This window comes from Gymnogyps californianus, chromosome 28 (genome assembly GCF_018139145.2).
Source record: "Gymnogyps californianus isolate 813 chromosome 28, ASM1813914v2, whole genome shotgun sequence".
Taxonomy (NCBI): domain Eukaryota; kingdom Metazoa; phylum Chordata; class Aves; order Accipitriformes; family Cathartidae; genus Gymnogyps; species Gymnogyps californianus.
The window spans coordinates 3,979,572-3,993,910 of NC_059498.1; the positions used below are offsets into that span (position 1 = coordinate 3,979,572).

The following is a 14,339-nucleotide window of genomic DNA, read 5'->3' on the forward strand; positions in this document are numbered from 1 at the left end:
GCAGCAGCAGTGGAGGCAGTTTCAGGGCTAAAAAGTTTCGAGGAAAGTTGCTCCCCAGTTCGAGAGCTTTCTGGCGGCGTGAACAGGCTCCGAGACACCTTCCCCTTGGGAGAAGGCAAGCGCGGGTGTTCAGGGCCCTGCGGCGGGCTTGTTCCCCCCAGGAACCGAGCTGGTGTCCGACAAGACATCCTCCTGGGCAAGAGGTCTCCAAAGCCGATCTACCTCCCCTCCCTGCGCAGCGGCCAGGGCCCTGCCAGCCCCCCCCCCGTCCCTGCCACCGTGCCGCTCCTCTCCCCCTCCTCGGCCTCGTCCCCCACCTCTGGCAGAAAGCAGCGGAGAACGCCGTCGCAGCGATCCGAGCGTGGACCCCCCCCGGCATCAGCGATGGGATCCCCTCTGCTCCCTGGCACATTCCTAGGGCTGCGTCCAGCCCTGGCGAGGCTGCGGCTGCTCCCCCCGGGCTAGCAGCCAGAGCCTGCCCTGCTTTCTGTTTTCTTTGGTGTGTGTGTCCCCCAACTAACTGCACAGGATAGCACCGGAGCAAACCGCTGGCCAGGCCCCTCTCCGGTGGGAGCATCCTTGGCACCCCAGGCTCCGTGGGAGGAGCTGGGTGCCGTGGCACAAGGCGCTGCCGGAGAGCCAGGGCCACCCTCTGTCCCTTGCCCGGCAGGGACGGCGTGGATCTGGGGTTGCTTGCCGCTGGTTGCCTTGTTCGGGCCAGAAGGACGAGCGTCAGGGCTGTAGGGTGGGGAGCGATTTGGAAGCTTTGGTGGTTATTTTGAAAGTTTGGTGGTTTGTTTTTTTTTTTTTAAGGAAACGATAGCTTTTTTTGCTATACTGTACTGAGTGCGTGCTGAATATATACGTTCTTTCACACAGCTGGCTGGGGTGTTTGTGGTTGCCTGTTTTACGTGTAGGATGTAGTGGAGGAGGAGGAGGAGGAAGGCGGTGTGGGGCTAAGCCCCTGCCTGGCTTTTGAGCTGTGCAGGAAGGAGCAGGGGCGCCCCGGGGCTGAGCCATCCTCCTCCATCAGCTGCCTGCAGCAGTATCCCCGGTGCCAGGGTCGGGATGGAGGATGCCTGGAGACAGCGAGAGGCATTCGGGCCCTGAGGGGGGTTCCCTGCTGGGAATGGGACCCAAAGAGCCCCTTAGACCTCTGAAGTGGGGTGGCACAGCCCCTACAAGAGAGGTTGCATTTAGCCCTCTGCCTCCGAGGCTCGAGCTGGGGTTTTTTTTTTTTGTTGTGATGACAACGGGAATTAGCTAATTTTTGTTACTCTCCTTTTTGACACCTGTGTGGATTTTAAAATCTGTTGATTTCACTTAAGCTGGACATTAAGTGTTTAAGAAACTGTTGGGGGGTGGGATGGGGGAACAAGGGATCGTTGGGGTTTTGTTTACTTTTTGGCAATGTCCAAAAGCCGCCACGACGTTTCAGGGCGAGCAAGGATCTGGAGCGCACGGAGCTGCCCCAGCTCCATTTCTCTCTCTTGGTTTTCTCTGCATTTATTTCCTGAGGTCCTTTCTGGTTTGGAGCTGTTGATTTTGTCCACGGGCCCATGGCTTCCTGACGTGGGTGCTGGATCCTGAAAAGCCGAGCGTGAATTCCTTCCTCCTCATGCCCAGCGGGCGTTGATGTACCAAGCAGCAAGCTTGGAGTGCACTGGCATCCCTGCTGCAGGGATGCTTGGAATAGCAGGAGGGATGCTGAGCTGGAAGCTGTGCTGCTGGTGGGGATGGAGGGCCGGGATTAACTCCTCCTGGATGAGCAGAGCTGTTAGGAAGTCCTAAAAAATAAGGGTTGAGGTTAGGATGGGTGGGAAGGAGTGGGCGAGGAGTGGTGCTGAGGTCGAGGGGTGCAGCTGGGCAGGGTTGGGGCTCGTTTGAAGTGCATGCGAGCCAGGGCAAGGTGGGCGCAGGGAAGCACGGGGGGTACGGCTGGGACGGCGGTGAGTTACCGGTGCCGGAGGAAAGCCCGTGCTGCGGAGAGGCATGGAGTGCTGGGGGTTAGGAAGGAGGTCCCGTAGCTGCGCAGGAGGTATCGCGCCTGGCTTTCACACAGCCCTACCTGGGAACACCTTGCTTAAGAGAGTTGGTTTTTTTTTTTTCTCCTTGATTAATTTGTTCTCTTTCCTTCTTCTCCTTTGCTTTCAAGAAAAGAAATCTGTACAGTCTAGGGGAAATTTGGTATGAGAAGAGTTTTGTCAGCTGTCAGCAGTGATCAGGATTACGGGAAAAACACATATATGGTTAAGTGGTATCTCCTATCACCATTAGAATAATGTGAAGAATTGCTTAAAAGGACCCTGTCAAATATATATATATATATAATATATATATATAGTTTTGCATTTTTTTACTCTCTGTGGTTTGTAAGATCCTTTTAGAAGCTTGGAAATAAAATTTCCTTTCCCACCTGTTTTCTTCCTTTTTTTTTTTTCCCCTTTTATTTGGGAAAAATAAAACTTGTCCTTCCCTGTGTCCCTAACACGTAGCGAACATAAAGGTGAAATTACACCTACCTGTCTCTAGCGGAGGAGGCTCAAAGGCTGCCGAGGTGAGGGGGGGGTGTTGTATTAATTCCTGGCATTGCTTGGTTGCGTGTGCCGTGGGTACGGTGGCTCTCCTCTGCTGGGTGTTGTTGGAAGAGTCAGCTGGAGGGAGAAGATGAAGGAGAATGGGCAACATTTATTTGTGGACAACTCCTGAGTTCGAGGCAGATGTCAGGTTGAGCAGGGTCCTTGGAAAAGCACTGAAATACCTGTTTCTCACCAAGGGTTGGGAGATGGGGCTGTAATCCAGCTGAACCTGCTCCATCCCGTAGTTCGTATCGGAGCGGTGAACAGTGGACGTGACCACCATAGCACCGAGCACCCTGGCCAGGCTGCGGCGTTCCTGGGCGCTGCGGCTGGAGGAAGGCCGCAGGGGCGAGCTGCGCCAAAGCTGTTGCACAAGAGCACTTCTCCTGAAGCAGCGAGGTCAGCAGCGTCCTGCTGGCACAGAGCACGGGCATCACGTCGGGGGCAGCCGCCGGCAGCGTTTCCGCACACGAGGCTTCCCCCTGCTCGCACCGTGTTCGCTCAGGGTGCTGTTTTCTCGCCTCCCTCTGCTTCAGGGCTTCCCCATCCCTTCAGTAGCCTGGGGCTGCCCGCACCCACCGCTCCCTTCCCTGGGGGACAGACCCAGCGCCCTCCCCGCTCCCCCACCACACTGATGTGGTTGGGAGAGATGAGATTTCAACGAGGTTTCGCTCAGGTTTGCGGGGGCCATTCAGTTTTGCCTTTCATTTGGTGAAGAGTACAGAGCAGGCGTTTGGAGCAGAAGCTCTAAGGATGCCTTTGAAGGAACAGATGATTTTTCTTTTCTTTTGTTTTTCACCCGAGAGGTGAGAGGAGCTCGCAGGGGGAGGGCAGCGAGGGCTGCTCCATTTAATTGCAAACAGCAGTGGAAATAATGCTGAGCGACACTGCACTGCAGCGGGGAAAGGACACTCGAGTCATCCTCGTTCTGGAGCTTAAATGCTCTCAGGGTGACCTGACCTGAATTTAGGTATGCGGTTTCTCTTCAAAGGAAGCCCAGTAAAACTTGCACTGCTGATTTTAAACAGTGAAGTGCAGGACGTGCTTTTGTTTTTTATATATATAATTTAAAATAAATGCAGCCTTTGGAGAAAACAGTAGTTTGTAGTAACCAAAGGCCCTTTCTCACGGAGATGAAGAGTCTCCGCCTTTTATCTGCTCTTCTAAACTTGAATTGAGCACACCCATTTTAAGGGAGTCATTAGAAAATTCCATGAGGTCTGGTTCAGGCTGGGTTCATCTGGAGAAGGATACAAAATAGCCTCATTATTTTAATCACCTCTAATTTCCCTACTGACTACTTAGGTATCAGACAGAGGGAAGGCAACACCTCCAAGGCAGGCAACTAGGACACTCTAAAATTAGCCATTGGCAGGTATGCTTCTTGCCAGCCCCTGGACTGCAGACTAGTGGTAAGGGTTTTGAAGATGAATATCAGTTTTATTTTAAGAAGCAATTTATAGTGTGTCGAAGTGCAGCACACCACACCTAGACTCCAAGGTGGGCTTCATCTGATAAATCTGAGTCAACCTGGGCTGCTGGCATAGCCTTAGGCTCCCGTCGTAGTCGGCTCTGATGCGCTCACTGGGAATCAGAGGGTCTGAACTGGGTCAGATGAATGGTGACCTAAAGTGCCCTGTTCTCTGGAATAAAAAAAGAAGGCTGGGGCAGCTAGCTGAGCTGCAGCATCTACATCGCACCTGATGTTAGGTGAGCAGAATCCTGCCCTAAGAGGCTAATTCCCTCCATTTTGCCTGCACTGATAAGTAAAAGCAGACCTAAGCTGCTTAGGACCTGCTCATCGTCGGCATTGAATAGTTTTAGCCCTGCGCTGAGATGGTCCCAGTATCCACAGCGTGTGGGAAGTGCTCAAATATATTTGGGAGCCTTACGGAACGGGCAGTGCAGAAGCCATTGGGCCATGCTTGGCTCTGGTAGAGATGCACTGGCTGTCTTGTCTACAAGCTACAGCAAGCAGTGTGCACATAAAGGGTGAGGAGCTTGCTGGGCTGAGCCCGCTCTTTACCCCTCAGATCCGACGCAGCAGCGTTTGCGAAGGTGAGAATTCAGTGTTAAACGTTCAGGAAAAAGAAAATGCCCAGTGGCTGTAGCGTATCAAAGATCGGGGCTGCTCAGAGCCGCAGACGTGTACGGACTGCGACCAGCGGACACTGCCTTTTTGAAGCAAATCACAGTTGGCAGCTGTTTTCATTTCACCCCATGGTAAAAACCGCTACTCTGAAAAGAACCAGTTTGTGCAAAACGAGTAACCACAAGATCTTTGTTTCCTCATTCCCAGAATCCAGGCATAAGTCTGACTCAGAAGTTATTAATCTTTGCTGGATAAAGAAGGAATGCAATGTTCTGTGAATACAGTGTCTGCTTAGTAAGTAAGTTTTTTCAGGAATAATCACAAATATGCTAGGTACTCTTCACTTGGGATGGTTATCGGTCATATTATCACGTATAGTTCATGTTTAATAATTACCTTCTAATTCATGCAGTTAGAACACAGTTTGTAAGGACCCACTTGGAGACGAGTGAGCACAGCCACGCATGCGGATCAGGTTTCCAGTGACGGACAATAACCAGCACAGTGTTAGCAAGCAGCATAGGGGATATTAAGTGCCATAAAACTTGAAAAATTATACCCTCTCATCACACACAGTAAAAAGAATTACAATTTATTAAGTAATGTATTTCAAGTTTATGTGGAATTGAGACGTTAGTTAGTTAGGAAATGTGTTAATCAGACAAGAATTCAGAAGGTTCATGTACAAATCTGAGCGTAGCTTAAAAGAATGTATACAGCAAATTTGTACCGATCAATCCAATTTTTTGCTGAGATACAAATACTCCAGGCTTCTTGCTGTACAGTACAGTGAAGCCTGCACTGCCAGGCTCCTTCCTACCTTCGCTTCCAAACAGCAGCAGTATTTTCTAGTTGCTTTGCATGGATTCAACTCAGCATGTTTGTATGTCAGCATTCAAGTCAAGATCTGAGTAACTGGTTTTCTTCTGCCTTCATTCTCCCCTCTGAAACAAAGGAAAAACCCCTCTGTTGAGGCCATGCTAGTTGTTAAAGAAAGAGAATGTTAAATACAAGAATTGTGCTGGAAGTTCATCCCACTCAAGCTGAAGGCAATGCACTCGGTGGTTTGCTGTCATGTGCGTTCAATCAACCGATGTAGAAGTGTGCTTTGGACCTTTTGGCTGTAAGCGGCGTACAGGATCACGTCACTTTATAAGCTCAAGCTCTAATCAGAAGAAACCTCAGAAGCAAAGAATGTCAGTATTATATGTGACTCAAAACACACAGTAAAGGAACCACAGGCATCTCCATAGCTTGTGATTTTAAAGGTTAAAGGAGGTCAGTTGAAAACCCGGCTTCCTAGCCAACTGTTTCCAATTAGGTGAGGCAGTTTTAGGACATAATCAATAGAAATGCCATGTTGACTTCACTACTAGTTACCTTGACCTATGGTCTTTTAAAGTAATTAGCAGTCAGTGTTTGGACTTTTAGGAGGACTACAAAAAGGACTATGTGACATAAACACACTTGTTTTGGCTTTAATTAAAGTAGGAGAAAAGTAGGGATATAAAAAACAGTGAAAAGGGTACTCGACACAAAGGCTTCTTGGTGGAATTCCAACATCATGAGAGTTTTATCTGTTTTTCTCAGAGTCAGGATCTGTAAATGAAGAAAGAAGGGTGTTTTAGAATACCTTTCTTCATCAACAAGAAAAATACTAACTGAACGTAACAAGATGAAATGTCATTGCTTTCTCTTAAGCTTGGAAGTAGAGAACAATCACTGAATAATTATTTTGATTGCCAATTATCTGCACTACTAGCCTGCTCTTCGGCTCTCAGAGGCACCTGTGCAATCCCTTCTGAACTCAGTTTTGCTGCCTATCTAAGGATACCACAGCTTCCCCAACATTCAGAAGATATTTATTAATTGGCGTAGCCTTCAGATTTATACAGTTTGAATTACTGTGGGAAAGTACAGTAAGGCGGAAAGTACGGTCTCCTCGTTGCACATAAACATCTTCTAAACACTGTGGAAATCACTCAAGTGCCCAATGCCTCAGCATCTTTTTTCCTAAAATGGGAATTTTGTAATTCTTACAGTACTGTTGTTAAGTTTTAATATGCGGAAAACCGTTTCAAGTCACTGGTTGCAAACCATGCAAAAACTGCAAAGTCCTGCTTTCTTAGATTACCTTGGTTATTATTTACAATACAGCTGAAAACGCAGTTTTCTTTTTGATGGGTTTGTCAAATCTATAGCATTTGAATCATTATTTAACTCTTAAATATTATATAAGAAGTAAATTTAGTCTGTTCAATAAGATAACTAGCAGATGTATTTCCTCTGGGGAATGAACTGCGGGCAGAGTGGCCATATGGGGGATAATGTAAAATGTAGAAAGCGTGCGGGAAGGTCTCTTTAGAAGTGACACTATCACTAATTAATTAAAATGTCTGATTCAAAGCTTGATTTTATATTCCAAGGAGCGTGTCAGCACAAGCAAGCAAATGGCCGTTTCTCAGCGCTTGCGACGGTTCAGCTCTGAGCTCTGGCTCTCCCGGCAGCCCAAGGCGATGGGCTGGCAGTGCGAAAGGCAAATCCTGCTGTGGATGAGGAATTTCTCACTGCTGGAGCTACCAGGCCGGATAGAGCCTGGGAACCCCTCAGCTGTAATTAGCCGAGCAGTTACTAGGTGTCACTGTAGCCCCAGCTGACAGAACCCAAAGAGCCCTCCTTTGGCAAAAACCCGTGGAAGTGGAAGCAAGTCCAACAAAGAAACGAAACTCGCTCCAGCTGAAAGAGGTTTGCTATGAGAATATTAGCTGTGTTATAAACATAAGATCTGAAGTCTTCCTCTAGGATGAAATAACTCATTTGGCATTTAGCATTGTTCCCAGGCATTACAAGTCTTTTAAATCCTGTTTATATGTGGTATTTTTCCTGTAACTGGCGTGTTGGTGTTCAGAGAAACTTTTCTTTAGCAGCAGCATCACAATTTCATACCTCATCATCAGCTCCTCGGTAAACGGATCTGCAAGACAACAAATACCTGTCATTCCCTGGTAAAATGTCTATTTAAAATATGCATTCTCATTTTTCTGTTCACTAATCCTGGACAATGAATTGTAATAGGACCTAGAAGGTGAAGGAAAAGTGGCTGGCTTGGCCAAAGAAGGCAATTTCACATCTCTGGAGAATATTAACATGCTAAGGTTAATAAATGATTTACCAGAGAAAGTTTCCTTACCCCTTTATTTCCATTTTATTTCTACCTTTGAGAGAAATACAAGTCCTTCCTATTGGCTGAGGGACAAGAGTCCCTGTTCTGTAATGCAATTCAGCAAGCAATTACATCAGAAATGGGGAGTTAATCTCTTCGTAGCCAATAATCATTGTCTACTCAACTTATCTAAATATGAAGTTTACTTTGTTTAAATACCCATTACAAAATCAGAGTTGAGACAAAGAAAAGTATCTTTTAATGGAAAATGGATAAAATATCTCTGTAATGGATAGCTTAACTTCGAGGTCAAAGTCAAGGTTGTGGCTAGAAACTTTGGAGGCAGTAGTTTTACAATTACAAGGCAAAGACCAAATGTAAACTGAGTTACTCTCAGATATGGGAACTGAATGATCCCTAACTTACCAGGTGATATCAAGTAAGTGTCAATAAGCAAATAAGTTCAAATAAGTATCTTAACTACCTTTTAAAATTGTTCTTTTCTTCTCATTAATTCATTTAAAAACCCCATTGTTAACAGAAGATATTCCAGGGCAGATATTGCTATGAACTTAGAAGTACTGTAGGACTGAAGAAGACTTTATTTATCATGACTAATGGTCATGTTCAGGAAAAAGCTGCAAGGTGATACGGAGTTCAAAAGGGTGGGAAAAGGGGGCACAGACTGAAACTTTTTGTTGAAGAACAAAACTGTTTCAGACTGCTGAAGACATATTGTTTTAATCAGTAGTACTAGCACCTCTTTAAAATTCCTGTCTGGAATGCTTCACTAAGGTAAGAAAAATTAAAATTGGGGATTTTTTTTTTTCCAGTGGGTTAGTCGGAGTCTCAGCTTCCTTCTGATTTCCTTCTGAGCTCAGCAGGGGCGGCCACCTAACATCCAGTGGCTTCATACGGTTCTAGATCTTGAACCCTGAAACAGCAGAAGCAAATGCAGGAAGCTTTCTCGGAGGACGAGGCTTCGCTTGCTGTTTGTTCAGACACTGAACCTGGTGTGGAAAACAGCTTCGGGCTCCTCCTCAATATTTGATGTAGACATGCTCTTTGACATCATAGGGACCAAGCTGCGTGAGTAAGCACTCAATTTTCTAACCCACAGAATCCAAGATTATTTTGCAAGTAAAAGCAAAGCATTTCCTTACAGTTTGTGATTACATCTTAAAAAATAATCTAGTTCATTGCCCTGTTTTACATATGTCGATGTCTTGCTGTTAGCGTTTCTCTTTTAAAACTGGATGGGTATGTAGAATTTCCTGATCAGCTCAAAGGAAAGAAAACACAGTGACTTCGTTAAAACAAAATTAGATGAAAACAAAAGCCTTATTAAATGAATAAAGTCTGTAACAAGATGCCAGCCGCCTTTTAGATGTTCCAGAAAAAGCTCATAAATGCTGGTAAAGGCAATTTAACATCTTATTGAATCAAATAATCAGGGGGAGCGCTAGCACACCAAATGTGTAACAAATCGAGTTTTACTGCAATAGACTTTTAAAGAATTAAAGGACTGAAGCCCAACAGCTAGAACTTGTATACTGTGGGGTTTTTCTTTTTTCTTTTCATTGCTCATTGTTTTTGTGGGGAACTGCAATTAAATATCTTTACTGTACACTTGATACCATGTAAATTTTCCTAATTTCTGAAACTTGCATTTCCTGAATTTTTTCCTCCTACTTTTTGATGTTTAATGTGTCTCTTATATCTAAGTCCCTCTTGCCAATTCATGAGATATTGCATATTTAATGAGAACAATTAAACAAGAATTTTGTAAAAGTGAGTTTTAAGCTCCAAAGCTTACTTTCATTTTCCTCTGCTTTAGGCTGTCTTGAGCACTAGGAGAAAGGCAACCAAGATTAATAAAGCCTTCTCATTTTAACACTGATTAGACATACAATTTAATATAGCTAGAAAAAGCAAAGAGAATGCTTTTTTAAAAAAATGAAAGCATGGAAATGCTTAAAAACAGGACAAGTGAGGAAATTACTTTAATGCTTAAGATACAGTAAAGCTTTGGATTACTCTCAATATCAAAATGACCTGTAAACAGGCATGACTGGTTTGCCATTAAATTTTACTCATCTATATTTTATTTTATTTTTTAAAAGACTTGTTTCATTTAAGCAGCTAGTCCTAAGACAAGAAAACCTAAGGTTGTAGCTTACTTTTTATGATTTCTGATCTTTTTTTTAAGTTGTTGGCTTCTAAAATAAAATTTATACATGGGGAAAACTACCAGGCCCTCAGAGGTTTATATAGATTTAATCATGATTTTGTGCTAATAACAGTCAAACTTTCAGAAGTACGATTGAAGTCAAACCTAGGAGTAATGCATTCTTCTGAGATCCATGTGGGAGAGAGCTTGGCATCTGGGCTTGGTGTTTTTCATTTCCAAGTCCAATCCAAGTTGAGACTTTGAAAGAGGAGAGGTGCACGGACATGGCGTCTTGCTGATGCAACCTGTGTGGTCGTTTCAGCTAAAGGTCTTTTGCTGCTTCGTCACAGGATGGCACCTAGACTATGGGAGAGCCTCTGTCATCCTTTTGAACTTAGAGTGACACTGGGAGGGTGGACAGGATTTTTGCAAAGCCCCAAGGTCTCATATAGCCGGAGGCTCATGTGTTTCCCCATCCAAACCGTATTAACGCGGACCTGCGTGGGAGGGAAGGTTAAACAGTGCAAGCAGCCCAACAGCAGAAGAGCACTGATGGTAAATGTTTGAAAAAAATAGGATCAAACACTCATTAATTGTCCATCACTGACGCAGCATGTTCTACCTCTGTGCCACATTCGGGGGACTGCTCATTTATTTTTCCTGCTATGATCTGTTTATATCAAGTGGGCTGACTCAGCTATCAAAAAGCACACATACTTCAAAAATGAATGTACATGATTCTGTATCAAAATATTTGAATGACTAATGAATGATTGTGAAAAGCTTCACTGAACTACCCCCGTGGGTCTCTGTTTCAATTCAGTATGCTCTCTGAAGTGTTTGTTTGAAAGTGGTTTCTCTTTCATGTTTGCCTGTTGCTGATAGACTTCTTTATGAGAGTTTTTAACAAGGCCATCTGTAACCTCTGCCTGCTGCAGCATTGTATCATTTGACAGTAAAGCTGTCACTTCAATTCCTGAAAGTTTTAGGAAAATGATGGCAAATAAAAATTTTCAGCATTTTGTACTATTTATCCTGCTTGCAGTAAATGTCCCACATCAGATGAGCTTGGCTCACATTACAGGAGAGGGAGTTAGACTAATTTAGAGCACATTTGACCATGTAATGCTGGGCCATTAACAGATAATTGAGGTTGCTCAGAAACCCGACTCATGCTAGCTGTAATTCTGTCCTGCTGCTGCACCATGCCAGAGACCTACCCCCAAGAGCAGACTCCAGACCTAATTCTCTCACCTGTTACACGATTTGGTATCTCGCGCCTGAACCCACATTTTCAGAAGCTGACATTTTTGTCTATGGGTCTGCCAGTGATTTTGGGGGACACTCTTTGATTCCACTTTTACAGTAACCAGCATGAACCTCTCTGAGTGTGACCTGTCTGCTCCACCTCATGTCTGCAACATAGGTATTTATACATTACCTAGTCATGCCTTTAAAAAGACGAGGGTCTCTACAGCGAGGCTCACGTGACCAGTTGAAGTCATCTTTTGCAAGGTAAGATGAACCATATCTAGAATAGAATATTTCTATATCTCAGACTTGCCTTTGTCTCTACACAGACCAGAACAAAATTGTGGCCAACTGATGTTGACTTTGTACTGGGGATGTCTAAAATGAGCAGAGATTAATCCCCCTTCTTTTGCCTGATTTTTCGGAAGTGTTGAATTCTTCGCTGACTTCAGCTGGCAGTGTGGCTGCCTTCAGCTTTCTGAATGGCAAATGGAAAGTTTTAAAAATTATTTATTATCATAGATAGTCAAAATGAGAGGTAGCTTGTGGAAATGCCAGGTCCTGATGCACCACAGACAGGTGGTTTATGTGCTACATCTGAAAGTATTATTTTACTTTTTGTTTTCTCATCTGGACTGATGGCTTGTCAGGAGAAAACTGTGAGGTTGCTTGGTTCTTTCGGGTTTTTTGAGTTGTTTTTTCTTGTCTTGTTTTTAATGATGTTCAGCCATAACTAAGCCAGAAATACCCACTAATTGTAAGGGTAAACATATAACAACAACAATAAAAGAGAAAGAATTATTCTTATCGCTATGTCAGTATTATTTTAGACTGGACATTTCAAAATGGCAAGACTAGAAAGGAATCACAAGAATCCAGCATCTCATAGCCTGGGTTCTAATTAAAATCCCTCCCAACCTCCAGACAGTCAGGACTGAAAATCACTATTCTTGCAGTTTCAAGATGACTGATGAAAGACTTCAGACAAACCACAAGCAGCCACTGGATCAGTTGATGTGACCTTTTTTTAGCTCAGCTCAACTACAGTCATAATGCTCCAGTGAAAAGATGTTCTATGAATTTAAAAACATCAAAAATGTCATTCCAGAGAGCTTTGCGAGGTACAGAACACAGTCCCAGTTTCATCTAGAGTTTGCCTGACAATTAACTGGAAAGTTTCATCTGCAGCTTTGCAATTCATAACAAGCTAAGACAAGGGAAGTATGTTTTAATTTGACATGTCCGTAGTGCTGACCCACTGACTTGGTCACAAACGACAGCACCACAAATGTATTCTAACTCTTCCTGTCTGCACGCCTGAAATGAGTGGAATAATGAAGTATCTCTCAAGGTGATGGAAAGAGTATTTACATACAGCCAAGAAAACCTTTCACATGGGTTAAGGTGCTTACCAGTGCTGGCAAAAAGGCCTCATCAAAACCCTCATTTTCACCCTTAGTCTAATTCAGATTCCCTAATGCATTGCTGCCAAAACTATTGAAAGGAGGTGGTGACTAGTTAACATCAACCAGAGAAGCTGGCAGGGATGTGTCTGTACTCATTTAAATTAGCACTGCTGAAAAAGTCATTATAGTTCTCATTCCTCAGTCATTCCAGGTGCATTTTCCAGGTACATAATCCTATACAATCCCAAAAGTTACTTGGGAATCTCTTCTAAAAATTTTGTTAATGCTATGACTGGTGAGCAGGGCGAGCACAGGTGACTTTTGTTAAGCTGCCGAAACCACCGTGAAGGTCGTTTAAATAGCTGGAAGACAACAAGGAAATGAACTACCTTGTGTTAGGATGTCGAGAAGGGTATGAGGATCAGGTGTGATTGCAGTCGGCACCAGTAAGGAAGCTGCACAACAGAGGTTTACTGGCTGGTTTTTGAAAAGGAAGGTCTGCTTGGAAATACTTTGCTGGTTCTATGTGGATTGAAGAGCTTGACAACGAAAGAGGAATGGTAAACTGCTGTAACTCTCAGAAGAAAGCGGTGAGGATGGGACATAACTACAAGGTAACTGGAAATGCTGTTATTTTTGCTACTTTTCTTACCCTTTTTCTGGTAACCAGGATGTATTCAGTCTCATGAGTTCTGCAAATCTCTATTTGTAAAGGGGATGCAGTCTAAGACAGAGACCCGAATCTGTTAGTTTGTGCTGTGCCTGTATGTAAAAACCAAATCTGTATTTTCCCTTTTGGTGACTACCTTGTGCTAAACTACACAAAGATGCTGGAACCGACTACAGCCTTAGGCAATGTTGCAGTAGTGATAACCTGTCTAGTGGCTGGGATAAGTAGAGCTACTTATCCCTGTGTTTAATTGACCTCTCTTATATTACGTGACTAAAAAGCAGGTGCCCCACGGTTACATGCTAAGCGTGCGAGGGAGAGGAGTGCAGTGCAGCCTGGCCAGCCTGAGTGGCAGCTGGCGTGTCCCAGCACATGGTTGGAAAGGCATGACCAAAATGAAGGCACCGCTGTTGTGGGGCATATGAGTGACAGTTATGGATGCATATGTATGCTCCTGTCACAACTCGGCATGTAGGACGTGATTTTGCATTCTATGTCTAGTACTGTAATGGGATTGGAGCCTCAAGCAAGAGGCTAGGATGGAGGGGGTGACCGGAATAACTTCCTTAACGTGGTGCTGCTCCTGTCCGCATCTCAGAGGCCTTCGGAAAGAAGGCAGTTGTATATGAGCCATATTCAGCCAAAAAGGCTGTGGGTTGAGTATCTTATTTACTGAATGCAATTCACTTATTAACTCTGGATTATTTTGACAATTAATGTTGTATGTGATAATAATCTTTCTTACTACCAATGCTCACAGCTGTCGGCCTATTGTAAGGATTCAGCATCCTCAGAAGGGAGGGAGGATGCTGAGGGAGTTCTCTTCGATTTTGAGTCCTAGCCTGCAAAAATGCAGGGTTGTCTGTTTTACTGAGACAGTATCCTGTTAAAAAGGAAAGAATGAAGGTTTTGAACCCAGGTAACTAAAAGATCGACATTTAGTCTGGCCTCAGCTATAAAACGGAGCATGGGATGTAACACTGGATGAGTACAATACCTGTCCAGAAT

General features: G+C 44.3%; 1 long non-coding RNA gene across 1 annotated transcript in view; it reads left to right on the plus strand.

The window, feature by feature from the left end:
- The first annotated feature begins 13,128 nt into the window (after positions 1 to 13,128).
- LOC127026543 (uncharacterized) overlaps positions 13,129 to 14,339 on the plus strand; it is a 61,403-nt gene continuing 60,192 nt past the window's right edge. The window contains exon 1 of the long non-coding RNA XR_007767756.1: positions 13,129 to 13,275. This is a non-coding gene — a long non-coding RNA (uncharacterized LOC127026543). The remainder of the gene's footprint in view (positions 13,276 to 14,339) is intronic.